This window comes from Patella vulgata, chromosome 9, assembly GCF_932274485.2.
Source record: "Patella vulgata chromosome 9, xgPatVulg1.2, whole genome shotgun sequence".
Classification (NCBI taxonomy): Eukaryota; Metazoa; Mollusca; class Gastropoda; family Patellidae; genus Patella; species Patella vulgata.
The window spans coordinates 33,974,922-33,983,024 of record NC_065887.2 but is presented as its reverse complement, the minus strand read 5'-3'; positions in this window follow the sequence as shown (position 1 = coordinate 33,983,024).

Below are 8,103 nucleotides of genomic sequence, written 5' to 3'. Positions count from 1 at the left end.
TTTTGGTGTGAAAGTTCCTGTAAATGCACCTATGCATAACTAATTTCAAACCATGAGCATGTGTCGGCATGTGACCTATTTGCACTAAAAAATGAACAGATGTGGTGTTCCCCTGTCATTTATGATTTCAGTCTGGATGAACTTTCTCAGCCAATGCTTGGATCGAACACTCGACCTCCAGGCTAGCAAGTCAGCGTCTTACCCACTTAGCCAATATATAAATATTGTGGCGTAATTGTCGAGATATTTGAAGATATTTATTTATGTGGGGGGAGGGGGGGCACCCTAGTATTAAACCAAAAGATGCCGCTCCTGGTGGTATAGTTAATATATATATACAAAGCCTTAAATCAGTTTTGCACATTTATAGTCACTAAATAAACCGTTATGTTGTACTAATAAGCTATGACCATTAAACCATCAATAAATAATAGACTGAAACATGGTTATGAGTGTCGGCCATAACATACGTGCACTTTTGAGTAAAACATAGGTTTTGTGCAGTTGTTTTGAAATTAGTCTCGCCTAACAAGTCTACCCATCCTTCTCCGTTTCATTGATAGGCTGGGATAATCAAGCGTGCACATTCACTGTGTCAAGTTCAACTTTTAGTAGGGAAAATTCTGGCTGCATGGGGCTTCCTATTAGTACAATAAATATCCCTGAAGTTCCTTTGTTAGGCAAGAATAGAATACTAGTAGTATTTTTCTTTAGCTTTTACAAGGTTCTCAAAACAGTTGTTGCCTAACTTGCGTGTTACTAATTTGGATTTCTTGATCTAGGTTTCTGTAATGTTTCGTAGAAAATAGTCTGGATTATCCCGGCCTGTAATTGAGCCGAAGAAGGGTCGGTAGACTGGTTTAGCAGGACTAATTCCAAACCAAGGGCATGTAACCTATATTGCACAAAAACAAAAATGCTTGGATGTAATTGCCAATCTTGGTGTGGTTTACCTTTTCAGTCTATTTTTTTTATTGATGTTTAAATGGTTATAACTTGTTAAATACAACATGACCATTTATTTAGTGACTATAAATGTGAGCAACTAAGTTAAAATAAATATTGTGGTATAATTGTCAAAATATTTGGAAATATTCCATGATGGTGGGGTTCCCTATAGCTACAATTATGTATCGTTAAACTGTGTTTAACGCTACAATTGATACAGTCTTGTCTAAGACTCCTTACGCATGTTTAAATAGGTTCAAACGCATAATTGAAAACATTACAGTTTGTATTGAAATAAGTAATTCTATCACAAATAGTGAAGATTGGACCACTAAAATAGTTACCGAATAGTTTTTCTTTGTGGTAATGCATTCTACATTTTCAAAGCAATGTTTCTTATAATGTGAAAGCCGCCATGACACCGGCCAGTTGAAATAAGTTCGGTAGTCGAGAAATTTCGCGTAGCAGTTGGGTTTCATATCATATAATTATGCTGTAAGGCTTCACCTTTATTTCAATAAGAATTGGTTTATGGGTAATTATCTCGTGAGTGTGCATTCATTGTATCCGAGTTCCGAATTATTGAACCATCTCGAAGCGATACATTTTTGACTTTGTTTTGACAACTAGTATCTTCTACGTCCTATGTTATATGAATTGACATGCAGTCTTTAGAATTTTAAGACAAAAAAATTAAGCTTTTAGTGGAACATGTTTTACAAAATCTCAACACCGTAACGGTATTGTATAGTCAAAAAATATTTTAAATTAACCAGAAAACGCAAAAACATTCACCCTTCTGAAAAGATGAAGGGGATTACACTTCAAAAATAATATTTCTTTTTATATCGTCATAATTTCTTTGCTGTAATTTGTAGTTTATACCACTTACCTCAAATCGCTCCACATTTTGTAATTATATTAAAGTGTAGCGCAATAAAAACATGATTTTGTATTTGATTTCTTGATTCAGTAACACAGACTGATCAATTAATATTTCTGTCCGCTTATAAAATGGTTCTTTAACTTTAAAAAAAAGTAGCAATGAGAGATTTTACACTATGTGACGGTGTTGAGTTCATGTGACGGTGTTGAGATAACATAATATGCCCTTATACGAAATGATAATGCTCAGAATGATATTTTTAAATTGGTGGCTTTATATAATAAACAATAACCTTATATTAGATATTATAAAAAAAAGTATGTTTACATAACAGTTTGCTGCTTTACAAAAAAATATATTCAATAGCCATTTTGATATATTAAACCTTTCAAGAACACGTAATTTATTGAAAATTTTATTCCAGACACAATAAAAACTCGTTGAATATTTGATCGATATTACCGGGAGCACATTAAAATCTTGATAAAATACTGATTTAACACTAATTAATTATACGGTTGGCATAAAAACCATGCGGTTGGAAATAAAATGTATGGGAAGTAAATGAAATATACGGGTGGTAAGTAAAACACACGGTTGGAAATGAAATATATTGGTAGCACGCCCTTAACTAAAATTGGTCGACCATAAAAAATTTCGCCCCATGTGAAAAAAATCATCGGTATTTGATATCGGATTCGCAGTGTTTACGTTTCCGGCAGTTCAATTTGAAAATTTTTCTTGAAGCCCCCCTAGATATACATTGTCCGTCATTTTTACAGCACCCCTGAAGATGTCTGGTACACTGCAGTAAGGTTTTCGTGTGGTACACTTTTGAGCTAATCTAGCCTAGTTGGGGATCATGGCATTTAGGGCGTTGAATTACACACCCACCACCAGAAACCCGGCAGACTTGCATTCTGATGATACCAGATATACATACATTGATACCATATAGGAGAAAATTTTCAGCTAGGTTGACCCCATGGGCTCCCGGTCTAAATATCCACTCCGGTGAAATATTAGAGGAACTACATGTTATTCTACATAATTATGTTGATAAGATAAGATTTAATTTAAGCGTTTGTGAACCAAACCTCAACACCGTATCGGTTTCTCAACACCATAACAAAACTTAATGTTACGGAGTTGAGCGTTACGGTGTTGAGAACCATGGAGTTGATGATGTTTTGAGCCAAGAGCGCATGTGTGAGAAACGCCGTTAACATATTAGGTATCGGTACACCATTTCAAATTCAAATATATACATTGTTTCTGATCAAATCGACTACAAATGCAAGAAAACCATGTTACGGTGTTGATTATGAATTAATACACGCAAGCAAAATCAGAACTTTGATTGGATTTACCTTTAACTCTATAATATTCACAGAGCTGTTTTCAAGATGGACAGGCCAGACTGACAGATATGGTTGGTGGCACGTGGTGAAGTGACCCTCGCCTCAGTAGATAAGTTATATTGCGGGAAAACTATCAGTGTTACGGTGTTGAGCATTTTGATAGTGACAATTTAAAATTTGAATTTTAAAGATTCTACAACAATACCTTACGACTCTGTTGTATACCGAATCTGACAATAGTCCTAGTAGATGCTTATGCGCCCTGATTGGCATGATTATTTTTTTGATCAATATAGTAAAGAACAATTTGAAAAATACATGTAGTGTTAGTGACATTGAAAAGCATACCCACAGGGCCCCAGCTCTCCTATGTCTGATCTTATAAAATGTATAAACTATTTAATAAATCCAAAATTCTTATCCGTATTTTCTGTAAAAATGAAGGGGAGTTACATGCAATATTTTTAAATTTTAAAATTAAAGAAAAAAAACAGAAAAAAACTCGAGTGACACAAAAACATTCAACTTTGCACACCCATGGGATAATCACCCTTAAAGTTATATGTTAAGCTATGTGCAGTACAGTTTTGGGTCAGTTTATGTGTACATTAAGGAAGCTATGGGCCAGTAACCTTTTTGTAGTCATTTGACTAAAAAACTTGCGCAAAGGAACTCCATAGGACGAGCCACTACTGTGGCTGGAGTAAGTTGGAAGACATCAGTAGTGGAACTATTTCTAGGGCACTCTAATGCCTCACAATTGAATAAGCTAGGAGTAGGACCATCTGACATGTAAGTGAAATTTACTGACTGATCTGATATTTTTCAACTCAAGAGTATTTAGTCTACTAAAAATTCAGTTGTAATTTGCTTTTAAGTAAACCTGCTTGAGGCCCCTAGCGGTTAACATGAAAGAATAATCTCACACCCCTGTCCTAGAGTACCGTAGCAACTTTAGGCTTGTGAGGAGTTGAACTTGACTTAAATTAATAAAAGAAAAACAAAAAACTGAATGGAAGGCATGTAAAAGATAGAGATTGAATTAATTGTGTTAAATCCTATCTTATACCTAATCATGAACGCCAACAAATCACGTTTAAATTACAGACGCACTCTTTTATCGCCACAATCTGAAAAGTAGAAACGTCTTTCTTTCGCCATTTTCATCAACACGTGTTTACCCAGGAACGAAAACATTTAGGTATAAAAATAAACTCATCTTTCAGCAAAACAGTATTCCAAACCAAAAATAATAGTGGTATAGGGTTCAGTAACCACAAGAAGATGAAAATATGAATTCAATTTTTTGTTAAACGGCATAAAAATCTTTATTTTTAGGACTGATTCGCAGGTAGCATACCATTTTGGCTCACGGCTTATTGTAAAAAGGACTACTTTTAAGTTCTTACGCCAGAACTTCCGCTTTCTGAAAGAAAAAGTTCTTTATGTAGAAATGTTTTTTTACAGGACAAGATCTTCATATTTATTTCTGAAATCGATTTTTAATGTCGAAAAGATGTAGAAAACTAGGTGGCTAAATATGGAAGTGGAAATTATAAGTAATTAATATTTTGGAAACGTTGTGAGCTGCTTTCTACATAAATAGAGTTACCTCCCCTACACCCTGGAACTAATAAAACCCTGAACTGCTTTGGGAAGGCATAATTACAGGGCGGATCCAGAAGGGGGACCTGTCCCCCCCCCCCCATCTACATAACAAATTTGTAAAATAATGCTTTTTATGCAGTGTGATCCTATTAATTCATAATAGAAATGGACTCAAACGGGTTGTTGGATTTCTCTCTTTAAAAAGCTTAGTGGGTATGTACATACACCAAATTGGCGATAGAGACCATATGTATTTCTCAAGAAGTTTCAGGAACCAGCCCCCCCCCCTGAAAAAATTCCTGGATCCGCCCCTGAATTAGCAGGAGACAATTTTAATTGTATTCCGTGGCATTATTGGTCTTGCCTCCGCACAACATTCGGCCAATCTGATTATTCTGCCAGACGGGTAAAGTGGGAAAAAAATTAATATATTGTTTTTTGGGAAGTGCCTGAAATCCAATGACTTTTACTTGATAATAAAACAAAAAAACTAAGCTTACTTTCTTTTAATTGACGAATAGGTCTACCGCGAAGCTGTACTAAACTTACTATAGATTAAAACATTTTGTCTGGAGACAGTCTACTAAGTGCAACATTTTTCGTGCATTGACCATTATTAATTTGTTTCATCCTATTTCGGGAATCATTTTAAAGTGAGTTAGCCTATGATTAAAATTTAAAACCATTTAAAATCAGTGTAATAAACAGTATGCCTATCTTGAGTAGTCACTCAGCTTTATGATGCGCGAATGTTCTTCGGGCATAATCATTAAATTGTTTCGGTGCTGGCGGGCCACCGACTCCGCAGGTCCCGGCTTTGCGTGGACTCCAGTATAAAGAGACTGTTCCGAACGGAACTATGGTTTCGGTTACAAAACCACATAAATAAGGCTATATAGGTATTTAAAACCATTCAAATTGCTGCAGATGTACTGTAGGGAGAGAGAGAGAAATAGGGTTTAACGTCCACTCGACACAAAGTAGGTCATTTCAGGACTAACATATGATTTAATTTTATTTCAATAATTCGCTTGCGCGTGGGAGGAAACCGGAGGACCCGGAGAAAACCCACGAGGTTGGACAGGCGACCCTACTCCTTGTCACGTACAACCGGGGATTCGAAACCACGCCAGTCGACTCAATGACAGACTTTATGATACAGCGCGCACGCTAACCATTCAGCCATCCACCCCCCCCCCCCCTGTACTGTAGGATAGTCCAGTTGCCAAACTCCATTTTAAGCCTTAACGTGGAAATATAGTCCACCTAATGTTTTTTGGTGGATTATATATTAAGAATCCGGATGATGCCACCCTGGCACCCTTGGGGAAATTTAAATATTCAAGATGGCAGCCATGAGGCATTGCCTAGTTATTTAGTGGGGTAAAATATGTGACAGATTCCCTCGGACCTCCTCGGTTTGAATATGGGTTTTATAAGAATTAGACCCACTGAATCCAATGAACTTTGGTATTCTTCCTATAAAAGCTGTCTAATTCCACTAGGGGGCCAAATTCAAAATGAAGACTCATTTTTGGGGGAAACTCATAAAGTCCCTCCGAAAAGCTGTGCAATATATTAAACTATAGGTAGGGTGACCCACGCACCTACAGAAATACAGTCAACCGCTGATAGTTTGAGACTACCACTGAAGCGTGCACATTCGCCGTGTCGAGGCCAACTTTCTGACAGTATGATACTATAAATAGCCATGGCACGTGCAATTCTCTACAAATCTATCAACTATTACAGCCGTAAAAAAATTATTGTTGACGATTTTGAATAGCAGTAAAATTAAGCTTCTTGGTTATTACAGCAGATTTAGAAATTACGTTCGTTTCATTTTTTAAATCGCTTTATCATTAACTGTACCGTTAAGAGCGGCATCGTTTGGTTTAGTACAAATAATATCTCAGAAACACTCGGGTTAGACAGGAACATGATACTAGCAGTAGTTTCATTTTACTTTTACAAGCTTCTTAAAACAATTGTTGAGCTAGCTAACGTGCTCATTTCTAAATTCAATTTCTTGTTCTAGCTTTCTGTTATGTTTCGTAAAAAAGTAGTCTTGATTTTCCCGACCTGTCAATCAGCCCTAGAATGGTCGATAGACTGGTTAAGCGAGACTAATTTCAAAACAAGGGCATGTAACCTATCTTTTACTCAAAAGTGTCTGGATGTTATGGACGACACATGGAACCAGTTTTCAGTCTATTATTTATAGATGATTAATGGTCACAGCTTATTAAGTACAACATGATCGTTTATTTAGTGACTATAATTGTGTGAAACTGATTTGAGGCTTGGCATATATATAAATATTGTGGCGAAATTGTCGAGATATATGGAGATATTTATTTATGGTGGGTCACCCTACTTTACTTTAGATATAAACATAAAAACATGTTCCGACAAAAAAGTATTCCAGGTTGAGCTTACATTCAAAATGGTGGCCATATTTGGCAAGACATAACAATATTTGTAATGTATTAAACTATAGGTTTTCGGGTTCGCCGAATTCATATCTGAATGGTGAAATGTCGACCGAACGAAACGCCAATATGGTTCCCAAATTCAACAAAATAACTAAATTTAGTAGACCATGGAAGATAATAGAACCGTTATGTATCACAGGACAAAGAGCACAAATTACAGAGCCATGCGAACAGAAGCTACGGAGAGCGAATTGGCAAGCATAAATCATGATCCACTAATGGCACCCGTCCGTGTCACCTTCTCTACTAGAAAACAGAGTGGAATAAGGGATGGAAAATGTTTGTCAGCGTAATACAAACTCCAGCTTTACCGGCGCGTATGAATGACCAAATTAACTTGCAAGACAAATGTCATCCCCGTTGCGGATGGAATGGGAAGAATCAGACCGTTCTACCGATTGCGAGTATTCCAGTGATTTAAGAGAGGGTGAGTTAGACAAATACCCGAGGTTACACAAGAGAAATATGTGAACCCCAGTTAGCTATTAGAAACATTTGCTTTCAATGCACGATGGTCCTATACTTGATTGTGTTTGACCGTGTCTACTTTGTGTCCTTATCAGAATATAAGTGGAAGAATATCATCGGGTTGGAACACCATTTGATTGAACCTTTATTTGTTTATATCTGAAGAATTTGACAACGAAAACCTATATATCAGTGTATTGCACACCGTATTAGGGATCATTATGAGTTTATCTCAAAAAACGAGCCACAATTCACCTAATGAACATCTACATCAGGTTTAAACATTCTACCTCATTTAAAAAGCAGAGTTTTTATGTTTCAAAGTCTTGACCAATCA